Source organism: Pteropus vampyrus, unplaced genomic scaffold, assembly GCF_000151845.1.
Source record: "Pteropus vampyrus isolate Shadow unplaced genomic scaffold, Pvam_2.0 Scaffold57, whole genome shotgun sequence".
Taxonomy (NCBI): Eukaryota; Metazoa; Chordata; class Mammalia; order Chiroptera; family Pteropodidae; genus Pteropus; species Pteropus vampyrus.
Window position 1 is genome coordinate 7,231,665 of NW_011888838.1, and position 14,487 is coordinate 7,246,151.

The window sequence follows — 14,487 nt, forward strand, 5'->3', positions numbered from 1 at the left end:
GTTATCCTGGAGGAGCACTGAGAATTGAATCAGAATAAAGAGAATTCTGAGTCCGCTCTTTCCTTACCAGCTTGGACAAATCATTTAGATTCTGAGCTGAGTTTCTCTGTCAGTAAGAAACAAGATACCCATTCTGTCTAAAGCACAGAGTTGACTGTGGGACTCAGAATGAGATCATGAATGTGAAAACTTGCAAACTGCAAAGCATTTTGCGATAAATAATTCTTGCTTACAGAAATCAAGGGGACTCTGTTCCCTGGTGATATATGTCCAGAAAGTGATATTATTTTGGTCCCTGCCACACCATCATCACATCCTATTTCTGCCCCTATATTCTGTTCTGTAGGAACATTGTTGCAGAAGTCAATAGTGTCATCATCGCTACTTGACTCTGCCTGTGCTAAAGGCACTGGGATGTAGTGGAAGGCTCCTGGGACTCTACTTGGTCTCCTTAATTCTTCCTGTGACTTTCCCACAGGGCCATAGTCGAGGAAACCTCATCTTCCTCTCCCCAATCTCTTCTATCTCCAGTTCTCCCTTGAGTAAGATTCCAAACACCTGTTCCTAGAATGGCAATTACTACAATATAAAAAGACTTCTTTGGGAAAAGGTTATTTTTTTAATGTGTAAATGTGCCTAAGAAGCTTAAAAACTGACTCTTGTTTTTTCATCCCTGAATGCTTGCTATTCACCTGTTGCAGAAGAAAGGAGATGAACAGAGCAGACGTAAGCAAAACTTGGGGGGAAATATGAGAAGAGAAGGGCTTCTCACTAATATCAAAACATGCCAGATAAAGAACATGAATTTATAATTGTAGGAAACATAATATAATTATCAAAAGTATATTATGACTATGTAGAATTGTGAAATATAAGACAGAAGTTCTATTTGTTTTATGATAATTTTTAATCAAGAAAGGAAAATAAAATAATGCAGCCACTAAATTGATGAGGTAGAGCTACATGTATTAACATGTACAAGGTCAATCATATATTTTAATAAAAGTGTTGTAGAATAATATTCATTCTGTGTCCAGTTTCTGTAAATAAAAAAACTATATATACATAGCAAAATATAAAGAGACACAAAATTATAAACAATAGGATGCAGAATGAGAAACTTTAATTTTAATGTACTATTTGTGTTATGCTGGATTTTTTCTAACAATAAACTTCATGGCTTTCGAATTAAACAAGAGAGAGATTGAGAGAGAGAAATAGAGAGAGAGATTGAATTTCAAAAGATAGAAAAATAACAAGAAAGATTATACACCTTTTTGTGGAGTTTCTATTATTATCACACCCAAAGTACCAGTGTGTCCTTCTTTCCTGACTCCTACCTTTTACAACTCTTTCAGTGATGCTCTTTGGTGGCTTTAAAGGAGATAAGAGGAATAGTATAGGACAAAGAGAAAAGAGAAACCATCAAAAAATACTTTGAATAAACAAGAGAGAATGTTGCTGAGTCCTGTCGCCAACTTATGTATCGCATAGTCTTATACCAGCAGATTCAATTATCTCTCTTATTTTTTTCCATATGAAAAACAGGGATAATAATCACAGACCCCTCCTAACCTGATGAGCTATGTAGAGATGAAACTAATAAGGTATTTTATTACATCGAGCTCCCAAGAAGAAAATCATTGTATAACTAGCAAGAACTATTATTATTATCATCATTATTTTAATGTTTAATAATAATGGTAATGACCACATTACTGAGATGTTTGTCATTTGAAATACTATCTCTTCCCTTCACAGTCTGTATGACATTGCTTTTTGAACTGATTCACTCTGTTTCTTAATTACTTTTTTGTTGCTTTCTCAGCAAATGATTCAATACTGAATTGCTCCAAATGAGTGTAGCAGAAGTTACTCCAAAAAATTAGTAAAATAGAGGAATAAAACCATTTTATATATCAACATACACATGTAATTAACCCTCCTCTGCACATAAACCCTTGTCCAATCATCACTTCAGCCTGTTGAAATTTATCTGAAGCTCCTCATGTAAAATCAACTTCACATGGACTGGTTGAATTCTAATAGCTTCAATGGCATCAAATTGCTTTCTATTATTTACTTTTTCCATTTGGAGACATATGTGAGTAGACAGTGAACATAGCAGTGACTAGAGCAGTTAAAACACAGGTGCAGGTATATAAGCTCCAAATTGCCAGAAGTCAAATTAAATGTGCAGGGTTACATTACCATTATCACTTTTTAATATGTCATTTTTAGAATAGTATTTAAAAAAAAAAAAAGCAATGACAGCAACAAAAAAGCAAGGGGTAAAAAGGCAATAACATAAACTTCTTGGCAGGCACTGGAGAATAAGTCAAGACTCGCAGTCCTTCATGGAAAAATTTACCATGGACTAATTGATAGGGGATTATGAACTCTTTTCCGAGTCTCTGTAATGGTAAGCAGCACTGATATTCTTAGTTCACATGTTTCACGGGATCAGTCAACTGGGCTGTTCTGAATAAACTATATCTATATCTATATCTATAAATTTGGCGGTGCCAAAGCATTATAATCAATTACTTAAGCCAGAGGTCAGCAACTTTTCTGTAAAAGTTTAAATAGTTACTGTTTTAGGCTTTCTGGGCCACACATTCTCTGCTGCAGCTACTCAACTCTGCCTCTGTAGTTGTATGATACATAAACAAATGAACATGGTTGTAGGTCCAATAAAACTTTATTTCTGTACACTGAAATGTGAATTTAGTAAAATTTTTACTTATCATGAAATAATTTTCTTCTCTTGATTTGTTTTCAATCATTTAAAAGTATAAAAGCCATTCTTAGCTCAAGCACTGTACAAAAACAGGTGGCGGGCCAGATTTGGCCTTTGGGCTGTAATTTCATAATGGCTGACTTAGCAGTAGCCTACAAGTCAATGCTAATTGTGTTGGGGAGCTATAAAGGCCTTTTCATTTTCTAGTCTCACTTTCATGGCAAAGTTAATGTAGTCTATCTCCAATCCCATTGCTACTAACCTTGTTCTGGCAATTCTTACCAAAACAGATTTCTCTTCTGTCTCCTCAATCTCTAAATCATTCTCTATTACAGTAAGTTGTCTTTCTAGAAGTGATATAGTCTTTTGGTGAGACCCCTTGAACTTCAAGTCAGCCTCAGTTATTCCCTCTCTGTTCTACAAGTTTTCAAGCTCTTGGTCTCTGCTCCTGTTGCCTCCTATGTAGAGTAACTTAAAGTCTGTTCTTTGCCTGCATTATAAAAGCCTGTATGTATTTAAAAGTCAGATCAAAAAGTCCCCTTCACCTCAGTTAGGTCTATTCACCCTTGACTATCATGTTGAAGTATGCATTTTGAGCTCCTTGGGAATAGGGTCTAAGCCTTACTTATCTCTATATTCTCTGACTGTGTGTTCAAGGGATGTTCATAGAGAGAATTAAAGTTGACTGAACCAAACTGAACTGACCATTTCTCAGTACCACAGTATGGGTTTTAATCTCTCTCAAAGCACTTCTGGTCTGCCCTAGTTTTAGAAAAAAAACTGGAATATTACATACAACAAAAGACAGGCCAAATGTTGTGAAGAATAATTGCTATTTAAGTAAAGCCTGATTTTCATAAAACACTTTATATAATGATGAAACTTTATGGTTAACATTTTTATTTCATCTCTGTTTAAAATATATGATTTTCCAACTGTGATTCGACCTATCTACCATAAAGTGCTATCATAGTACAGAAAGTAACAAATGAAAATAAAGGGACATTAATTTCAGAAGAAATATATTATTTTGGGGGTCATTAAATGTCTGCATGTTACCATATTCAATAAATAAAGATATTACAATGAAGTAACAGCATAGTACCTTATGACATTGCTAATTCCCTGTTAGTACATAAGATTCAAATTTTAAATTAATGAATTTTATTCAATTTTTATTTTGTGTTTGGCTCTAGCTTACTTCTTAGCTCAATGGACTGTGCTTCCTTGTCCTATCCACACAAATATTTCAGATGCTTTTTTGTGTGTGGAAGACTCATACCAACAGGTATTAGTGAGATCTGCAATCTTTTTTATACTTTCTAGAATAAGACTATAAAAATATCCAGGGTGGAACTAAAATTTTGTATTTGTGTGCCTGGATCATATGTTTTTATTGCTGTTTAAAAAAAAAACAGTAGAAACAAATAACTCCTTAATAAAATTGCAAGTAACATATTCTGTCCTGTCTACTGTTACACAAACACATCTATAAAGGGTCTAAAAGCATCATCCAGATCCTTGGGCTGAATTATGTGTGCATTCCCTACAATAATAACTATAAATTGTTCTCATAGAGAAGTTATAATTATAATAAAGTGGTAGTCTAATTACCAGACAACTGCTTCCGTTTTCTCTTTATAGCACCAAGACAAACGGTGGGAAATTCATTGTTTTTATTATAACTGTTTTTATTTTACTTTTTTCACTTGTAGATATTTATTTATTTGATCATATACTTGATCTCTTTTTATATTCCACTTCATTCTGCACTGGATTAAGGTGGCTTACAAGGAGATGTATATAAAATATGTGGTATTAAATTAAGTTTAGAAATGCAAGAACAAAGCAAAACATAAGTGAAAACATGGAAATACTACTAAAACTGTATTTCATAATTCCCATCTAGACATTTCCTTAAGTCAGGCCACAAAATTTGTAGCTTTCTAGCAGCCATCTCAAAAACAAAACTAAACCAAAATGATGCAAACAAGTAAATCTTGCTCAGGTACATTCTTCACAGCACCTATAAGATAAAAACTGAGCAATTGTTCAGCAACAATACAGTTGTTTAAATTTTTCTTAAAATTATGTAATGTAATGAACTATATTCTCTAAAATATTCTTAGCACAGAAACAAAAATTAGTATTATAATACTCTTAGAAGGTTTCTCAATAATAACAAATGCACCAATTATTATTTCATAAAAGCGATTTGATGTGCGGAGAGCAGTGTGAAATAATTCAGATACCAAGCTCTGTGATAATTTTTAAAACATCTGAGAACACTTCACTAAGTATTACTGAGGTGGCTCTGTATGGCATTTTACATTATAAAATATCTAGTGATTATTGAAATCATAGATATAAAGACATAGCTTATAACAGTGGTAAGTTTTTCATAAATGTAGTATTAGCACAGTAGGAAATTTTGAATAAATATTATGAATGAGAGAAAACTCTACCACTCATTAACTGTTAACTTAGGCAAAACCCATAGCTTAATCATTCCTATAATTTAACCAACCATAAAACTCTAGTGATAATATCTTTCCTCCCACCTACTTTAACAGAAAGTTGTGAAGATAGACTCTGATATTGTCAGACTTTGCTAGGTACATATACTATACAAGTAATAGTAGCAACTCAACAGTAAAAAATGTCTGTGATCTCCACTGTGTTATCATCAAGTTCTTTATTAAGTTCCCAACCAGATACAGTACAGCATTGAAAATTACAAACTGAGATTTAAGTTAACACTTTGCCTGGCCTCTAGAAATTTACTATCACACATAAATGGGGAGCAAAAAGTTCAAAATTATTTTTAAGTAATTAAATATAGAGTTTATAGAGAATTTCTAGATTGAGCTATTTTAACCCTTAATTCCATTAATATACTTGTTTTTTTCCTCTCAACTCTTTCCAGTTCTAGATAATAAACTGGCATGATGTGAGTAAACAACTTTGAATGCAGCATTTTCTAGCAGAAATATTGACAAGGAGTGCCATTGCAACTTTTCATAGAAAATTATACACACTTTAAAATGTAGTATATAAATAAGAATTAATAGAGAATGTGTGACTATGTCATGGCAGGTCTATCAGAAGAAAGATGATTGAAAAACTTGAGCTACAGACACTCTTGAGGCTGCTAATATATAACACAGACTTTCATTGACTTTCTGCAATGTTAGATGTCTTTCTACCAAATCTTTCTCATGATTTTGTCTAGATATCCTACAAGAGTTGCTATGATACAGTGGAAATATCTCTGAACTTGAAGACCAATGACCAGTGTCTTAGTCCTAAGGATTTTCATTTAAGGACTAAGTGTTTTTATCTAAGTCCTGAGTTTTTCGGATGAGAAATCTGAGAACATATTCAGCATCACACAAATTCCAGCATCCTCTAACCCACAACTTGTATGATGTTGAATGTGCTCTCATTTTCTTCATTTGTTAAAAAAAACAAAGAGGATTTAAAATGACCTAGATACTCTCGAATTTTCACCAAAGCTAGTGTTTCATGCCTCACATAACCTAGAAATAGTTAATATTATTATAATTAAATTCAGCACTTATTAAACAATAAGCTCTAACATAATATTTAAAATGTATCACTTTTCTGGTGGCTATATGCCAAATAATTTGGATGGTCAAAATAAGGGACTACTAGTCATTAGAAATAATCCAAGTATCATACATATAAGTAAGACATGAAGTTCCTTTATTACTTGAATCCTAAGCCAATTTTAAAATCCATATATCCATAAAATCTAGTTTATATAAACCACTGAAGAATCTTAAAATTGAAATGTGCCTCTTGAAACACACATTAAGACCCCGTGCTGTCCTCCAGTTTGTTATTTTTCCCTGGCAAGATTCTAAGCCACAAACTAAGAATCCCTCAGGTAATCTAAAAATTTCCTGTCTGAATTAACTTTGTAATGAAAGACAATTGGAAAATGTTTGAACTATTTTAATGTTTATATTATTCTTCCAAAAGCGAGACTTCTTGATTAATGAATTTTCTGCTCCAATTGTTGAACTGTAATTTATGAAAGTATCGAGTCTTAACTTTTAGATGAAACATGAGATTTGTGAAATTGGTTATTATATACTCACTTTAACTTAATTAGACTCTAATGTATTAGCATTGTAATAACATTGTGACATATGTTCAGATTCATGTTAGAATAAAGTAGAATTTGCTGTGCAAATTAATAACATAATATTATAATAAAAGTATTATTTAATCTAAAAGAACCAAATATTTTTAGTTACCAATGTCCATAATTTTAATTTATGTCTATATGCTGATGGCTACCAAATCTGTAACTGCAGCTCAGATACTTGTCTAAACTTCAGACCCATAGATCTACCTGCCTACTGTTCATCACAACAGGATATATCTGTCATTATTCAAACTTTACATGTTCGTGGTAGAGATTTACAGGTACCTATCCTGAATATTTGTCCTTTTTCTTTAATAATAGAATCTTGGATTTGGGTTGAGCACATAGCCACTTGGAAAATAGAATAACATCCCTTGTCCATAGGAGTCTCTATTTGAATAAGTTCTGACCAACGGAGTCTCTATTCTGATGGCTAAAATCAAGGTGTGCATGTCACAGCTGGAATACGTATGTGTTAGTCGAAACTTGGGTAACCATATTGAACCATGATTCAGAGGATATATGTTCATGTTGGTGGGGCAGCATGATAGTAGGAGCTTATATTCCCAATTACTTTGTGAACCTCCCTATCAGTCCTTACCTGCCTGCTTTCAGACTTATTTTACATTAAACTGAAATAAATTACATTTCATACACTAAAGCCACTTTACCCTAGGTTTACTGCCTCTCACAGCTAAATCTGGTACTATTACAATATGCAAAATAGATTAGTCACGATCAAAGTAAATTGCTATTTTTAGGTAATTACCTTTGGGAAAAGAGGACATCAAAAAACATTTACTAATTTTCTTACAATTTATGTATATGAGGAAGATGATAAAAATATTTTTACTTAATATTCTCTAGCAGCATGATTTTGAAATACAAGTAATATGTCTAATACTAATAAATCAGGAAATCAAGTTTCCATCAATGATTTCATTGTAACAAGCTCTGTGACTTTAAGTAAATGACTTCATTTTTTTGCTTAGTGGGAGAAGGTCTGGGCTTGACCATCAGACAACTTGATTTTAGTCCTGGTTCTGACTTTCACCAGCTAGGCGGCTCTGAGCAACTTAGTCACCCTCTCTAAGTCTAAATCTCTCCACCTACAAATGACAATAATGATAGGGCCTAACTATAAGATTCTTCTAAGGGCTAAATAAAATAACATTTACAGAGCAATTGGCATCCTGCCAGGCATACAGTAAATGCTCAACAAATGTTTGTTTTGTCATTATTCTTCCTTCATAAGGAGATATTAATTTTTTTCTTTTTCAATTAGAGTTGACATTTGATATTATTTTATGTTAGTTTTAGCACAGTGGTTAGAAATTTATATAATTTATGAAGTGATCCCCCCAATAAGTTTAGTACCCACCTGGCACTATACATAGTTATTACAATATTATTGACTATATTCTTTGTGCTGTATTTTATATCCCCATGACTATTTAATAACTACCAATTTGTACTTCTTAATCTCTTCACCTTTTTTACCCAGCCCTCCAACTCCCATCCCATCTGGCAACCATCAGTTTGCTCTCTGTATCTATGAGTCTGTTTTTGTTATGTTTGTTCATTTATTTTCTTCTTTAGATTCTACATATAAGTGAAATCATATGGTATTTGTCTTTGTCTGACTTATTTCTCTAGGTTCATCCATTTATCACAAATGATAAGATTTTATTCTTTTTTGTAATTGAATAAAATTTCATTGTGTATATGTATCATCTCTTCTTTATCCAACCATCTATTCATAGGCACTTAGGTTGCTTCCATAGCCTGACTATTGTAAATAATGCTACAATGAACATAGAGGTGCATATGTCTTTCTGAATTAGTGTTTTGGATTTCTTCAAATAAGTACTCAGAAATGGAATTGCTGGGTCATAGGTAGTTCTATTTTTAATTTTTTAAGGAAACTTTGTACTGTTTTTCACAGTGGCTACACCAATTTGAAATTCCACCGACAGTGCACAAGGATTCCCTTTTCTTCACATCCTCGCCAATACTTGTTATTTGTTGATTTATTGATAGCCATTCTGACAGGTATCATACGAATGACCAATAGACATATAAAAGATTCTCAATGTCACTAATCATCAGAGAAATGTAAATTAAAACCACAATGAAATTAATTTGTTTTTAAAGTGGGTAGGAAAATCCCTCAAGTTCCTCACGTGTGCCTGAGGAAATAAGGAGAAGATAGAGCAGGTGAGTCTCAAAGCCTTAGTCCCACTCCACCCATAGAAACTCTGGTCCATGTAACAGAGTTCTGCATTAGGCTTTTTGTGCAAAAGGGATTCAACTGGTAAAGGAAATGTGGAAAAACACTCATCTTCGGACCTGCCTGGCTCTAAGAAGCTATAAGTCAGGCCAATGGTCAGCCATTAAGTGTAGAGTTTAGTGCAAAGATTTAGAACTCTACTTATGAAGCCTAAATCTAGCTTTGCTGTTGAATTCAGTAATATATGTCCAAGTGCTTAATTGTGGCTTAAAAGTATTGTATAGAATGAAAGATTGGTTTGAAATGTTTTGGATATATTATTTGTTATCTCTGGTATTCTCTTGATTAGGAGAGTTGAGACACTAAGATTAAGCTAATTGTTTGAAGAACACAGAAAGTTAACTCTGCTTAACCAAAATAGTACTTGTGATTCCAGGGATCATGACATGGTGGAGGAAGCAGGGAGTACTAGAAAGTACAGAAATAGAATTGGAGCATGTGTGTTCAAACTCCAGCTCCACCAATCGCTTACTCAGAGATGTGGAAGTCTCAGTCTTCCTAATATTTGGTTTCCCTATTTCTAAAATTATGGTAATATTAACAGTCTGTCTCACAAGGTTGTTGATAGATGCCAAATAAGAAAATGTGTGTTAAAATTATGTATAAAGAACATACATATTATATATAATGCATATATGAATATATATTTTTACTATATGTACCCTTCTGAATTTTACTAAATGTGACCTGACAAGTTTTAATTTACAATGACTAATTTTTAAAAGGTCATATATTGCTATACAAGTTTAAATAGTAATAGTAATAACAGTCACAATACTATCTCCTTGGTCATATAGACACCCATGTTAATTTAACTCTTCTACTTGACAACATTGGGTTCAGCATACAGGTCAACTGTGAGAACAGATTCTATCTCTAGCATTGACTGGCACACCCATTCCTATGACCACATGCAAATTACCTAATCTTTGAATGTTATATCCCTGACTTTATAGAACGCAGACAGCAGTGCTTCCTGTCTACCAATCTCAGAGGTCCATTTAGAAGATTACCCATTGAATAATAACATTGTTTCCTGCAAATTTAACTTTTATATCTTTAACACACTAGACAGTTAAATATCTTTAGTAGTAGAACCACCTAAATAGATAAAAGAGACTGTGTGAAGATGGTATAAAATTGTGATTAAGAGCATAGATTTAAAGTCAAATAGACCTGGCTTAATTCCCAGTTCTGCCATTTATTGCCTCTGGGTAAATAATGTTACTTGTCTAAGCCTCAGTTTCCTCATCTATAAAATGAGCATAAGAATATAACTTTAGGTTGTTATAAAGATTAATGCACATGATGTGTTAGAAAAGTAGCTGGCACATACTACGTGTGAAACAAATAATAGCAATTATCTTCTTCTGCACTGACTCATAGTTTGACTTTAAATAGTGCTAAATCCTTCTATATCTGCTTTTGCAGCTTCACGGAAAAAAAGACATCATCTGACAAACTTCAGATGAAATGTTGCAAGATAAGAATTTAATGATGACTCTATGATACTTTGGATTCCCTGAAGCTTAATTCTAGCATCTCAGAAATATTATTTTAGAAATCTCAGAAATTGCCCAACCATGCAGGTGATGTTTATACCTGGGAGAAAGTTGAGCTTGCAGGTTCTGGCATGACTTGGTGTCTCTGCAGCCCATTTTTTCTTTCTCAACCTCTTAAAACTTTCCTAATCTCTAATCCACTCATTTCAAACCTACTAAATTATGCTTGAAACTGCGAAAGCATTCCTCACAGTTCTCGCCCACCATCTTTGATGAGAATATATCCAAAGGAGTGTGCTTTGAGAAATTCTTAGTGCAGTTCTTTTAAATCCTGACCCTGACAAAGCAAGAAATGTAGCTGAAGCACTCCTTTCACCATCTACCTTCTTAGAAGACATGATCCACAACTGCTGGACTCACTTCATTCTCAAGCACTAAAGCCATCGGGTGTATTTATAAACCTCAGTGCAAATATTAAAGCACATGATGTTGCTTTTTTTCTTGAATGTTTCTATTTATTCCCTCTTTATATTAAAGTGATGACATATTTTTTGAGGAAAGTAGACAACAATGAAAGAATAACAAAGGTCTATTGGACAGTTATAGTTACTAGAGACTTATGAATTCTTTCCATGAAATGCTGCACTAGAATGAACTTGATTTTCACACAATAACAAATGTAGTTCTTTTTATAAAATAGTGATGATGTAATTGAAATGTTATACTCTCAGTCGCTGATCACCTTTGAGATAGTGCAGAAAAAATTAGGTCACATTCTTATTTAAATACAGTTTTAAGAAAAATAAATAAGGGCATTTCATGCATTCTTTCTTGTTTTTTAAAAACCTTTCGATAAAAGTAAAATTATACCACCATCTTTCTTCCTTCAGCATATCTGTGTGTTATTTTATATTAATCTGTCTATGATCTGTTTCTTTGCCTATACATCGCATAGGCATGTATGTATATACATATATACACATTTTCTCCACGCATGGATATGCATGTCTGCATGTTTTCCATTTCTCTGTTTCCATTTCTCAGTGAAAACTTTCCACAGACTCTTCTTTTAGTTCCCCCATGTGATAGACAATGTGTTACAATAGAAACTGTGTAGACTTTAGAGCCAAAAAGGCCAAGGTCAGATTCTAGCTACAACACTTACTAACCATGTACAATCTGAGCTGCAGTTATTTCATCTTTTAAAAGAATGATCACAATAAGAGCTTCTCAAGGTATTGTTAAAATTAAATAATAGCACTTTGCAAAATGTATAATACATAATAAATGCTCAACAGATAGTTTTCTTCCATGAGAACGCAGTGAGAACTTGCCAAAAGTTGTTACATGGACCATGACTGATCTTAGCTGAAGGAGAAGTGAGACCCAGTGTCAAGCACTTGGACCTCAATTATATAGTAAATCTGGGCCTAACCCTCTATAGAGTGGCCCTTCAGCATCACTATCTATTGACTAATTTCAGGGGGGATCTGGCCGGATTCGTTTTATGTTGAGGTTTTCCCTGTAAACAAACAGATTTTTAATCTAAAAAAAGACGACCCTCTCTGACACAAACTGTGCAAATCATGTCAGTCTCCTCCTTTCAGTTTCCAATACCTTCTGAAATTACCCTCTCTTCCTTAATCATCCCTATGTTGCATAAATGAGTACTCCTTGCCCTTGAAGAAAAAGGTGACTAGGGAGAGAGTATCTCCCATTAAGATATAATTATACCAATTTAAATGAAACAAAAGGCTGCCTCTTTTAAAAGCTGACCCACTTCACTTCTGCTTTAATTTATTTCCATCTTACAAGTTCCTTTCTTTTTTTATGGCTTTTCGCAGTATCGGTTTTTCTCAAACTTTAGTGAAAATAAAAATTATCTCGCGTAACTTTTAGAAATACATTTTCCATGCCTCAATTAGAGAGTCCTGGAATGAAAACTGGACTTTTCTATTTTTAATAAGCATTGTGAATTTAATTAAGTGAATTAAGTGAATTTAATGCAGGGGCTCCATGGGCCACACATTGAGAGATAATCTTACCCTACTGAGTAAAAATTAAAGTTGTCCACTGTGCTTAATTTGCATAACACTCATTTCACCTTCATTTATCTAAACAAGTATAGATATAAATGTCTATGAATTTGGTCTGCTCACCTTGAATTTTTATCAGTGGTTACTGATGAATACAGTTAGCGTATAGCCCCATCACCAATAATATATTATTTTCTTCCCAACTCCCTTCCTTATAAACTTATTCCTGATAACATTTTTTTAAATCTTCTACTGTGGGTGTGTGTTTATAAAACCTATGTGTTGATCTTTTCATGCCAACAAATAGTACAAAATAAGAGTTTGGGAGAAATAACAACATAAGAAGAATGTTTACTCGGATTAAATATCTTCTTACCCTTAAATTCTAAAATAGTGGTTCCCTTTTAAAACAGGTAAAGTGGGGGAGGGACTATAAGAAATTTGGCAAAAGAGGAAGAAGCATGCCATGTGATAAAACTATCCTCCTGTTTCTTATATGCCTTCACAGTTATGAGCCAATATCCTTAAAAAGAAATTGTCTACATATATTCAGGTATTTCAATAGTACCTTTTTCATAAAAGCATTCCTGTTGGTACACTTACTCCAGCAAAAGTGCATAGTAAATTTAATCCCTTTCCACTCTCTTTCACTATCTTAACACTTTCTAGAACTCAAACATGGATGTACTCCACTTTTTATACAATTTTTAGATCAAAAAGGTGTTTTTTTTGTTTTTTATATTTTTCCTTGACAGGTACCTTCCATCTACCCTGAAACAAAACTAAAAATCTTTTGCTTCAAATTAGAGACTATATGCAGAAAAATTCACTCCAATATCCCCTACATTATAGCTCCTCTATACAAATTCCAGACTCACTTAGATCTAGCATAGAAAAACCTGAAATCTATTTAATATCTTGAGTTTGGTAGAGGTTATATGTTTAAATAAAAGCATTCTTTTCTGTGGTAGTGTTCTTAATGATAATGCAGATTAAAAAGGTGGGACATAAAACCATCATGGATTAAGAGAAGTACTTGCAAAAGGCAGGGGAGTCTGGAAAAGTCTGACTACATTTGTAATACTTGTAGCTCTTAATTTCTTCATTAACATGTGCATAAAAGTAGTAAACTTCTCATAACAAGTATGTAAAACTTTCTATCAACTACATAGACTGTTTTTTCCTATTAAGATTCCATTGGAAGTTTTACATTTTTCAAGCTGTTTTCTTCTCAAAGTAGAAATTAATTTTTAAAAATATGCCAAAATATCAATCGAAGAAAATAAAATTTTAATCTGAAAATAAAATTATTTTCAGAATCCAAACTAGTACACTGAAAATTTGTTACTGTTTACTTTCTAACTTTGAAAGAAAACAACTTTAAAATAATTATGTTTTACCTATTAAAAAAGTTGATTGTGTCCAGATACAACTATAATTTGGTGATATTGTCTTCTTAAATTATTTCTTATTCTTTCACAACATGTGCTTTTTAAAATTTAACTATTTACTTACAGAAATAACTGTAATTTGGATCTATATGATTTCAGATTTTTTATCATATATAACTTTGAAAATAAGAGTATTTTTTCAATCAAACAAAGCCCAAGCTAAAAAAGTGTTCTAATCTTCTCGAAACAAACAAAACTAACTAAAAGACAGCTGTCAAAAAAATGTACCTTTACCTTTTATTGAACTCTTCTAAAAATATGTAGAAAAACATTTTGCGATGGGATATAGAACAG

The 14,487-nt window shown here is 32.9% G+C and overlaps 1 protein-coding gene across 1 annotated transcript in view; it reads right to left on the bottom strand.

Moving 5' to 3' along the window:
- LOC105292468 (transmembrane protease serine 11E-like) overlaps positions 1 to 14,487 on the bottom strand; it is a 42,220-nt gene that overhangs the window by 22,557 nt on the left and 5,176 nt on the right. The gene's annotated exons all lie outside the window — the stretch shown is intronic.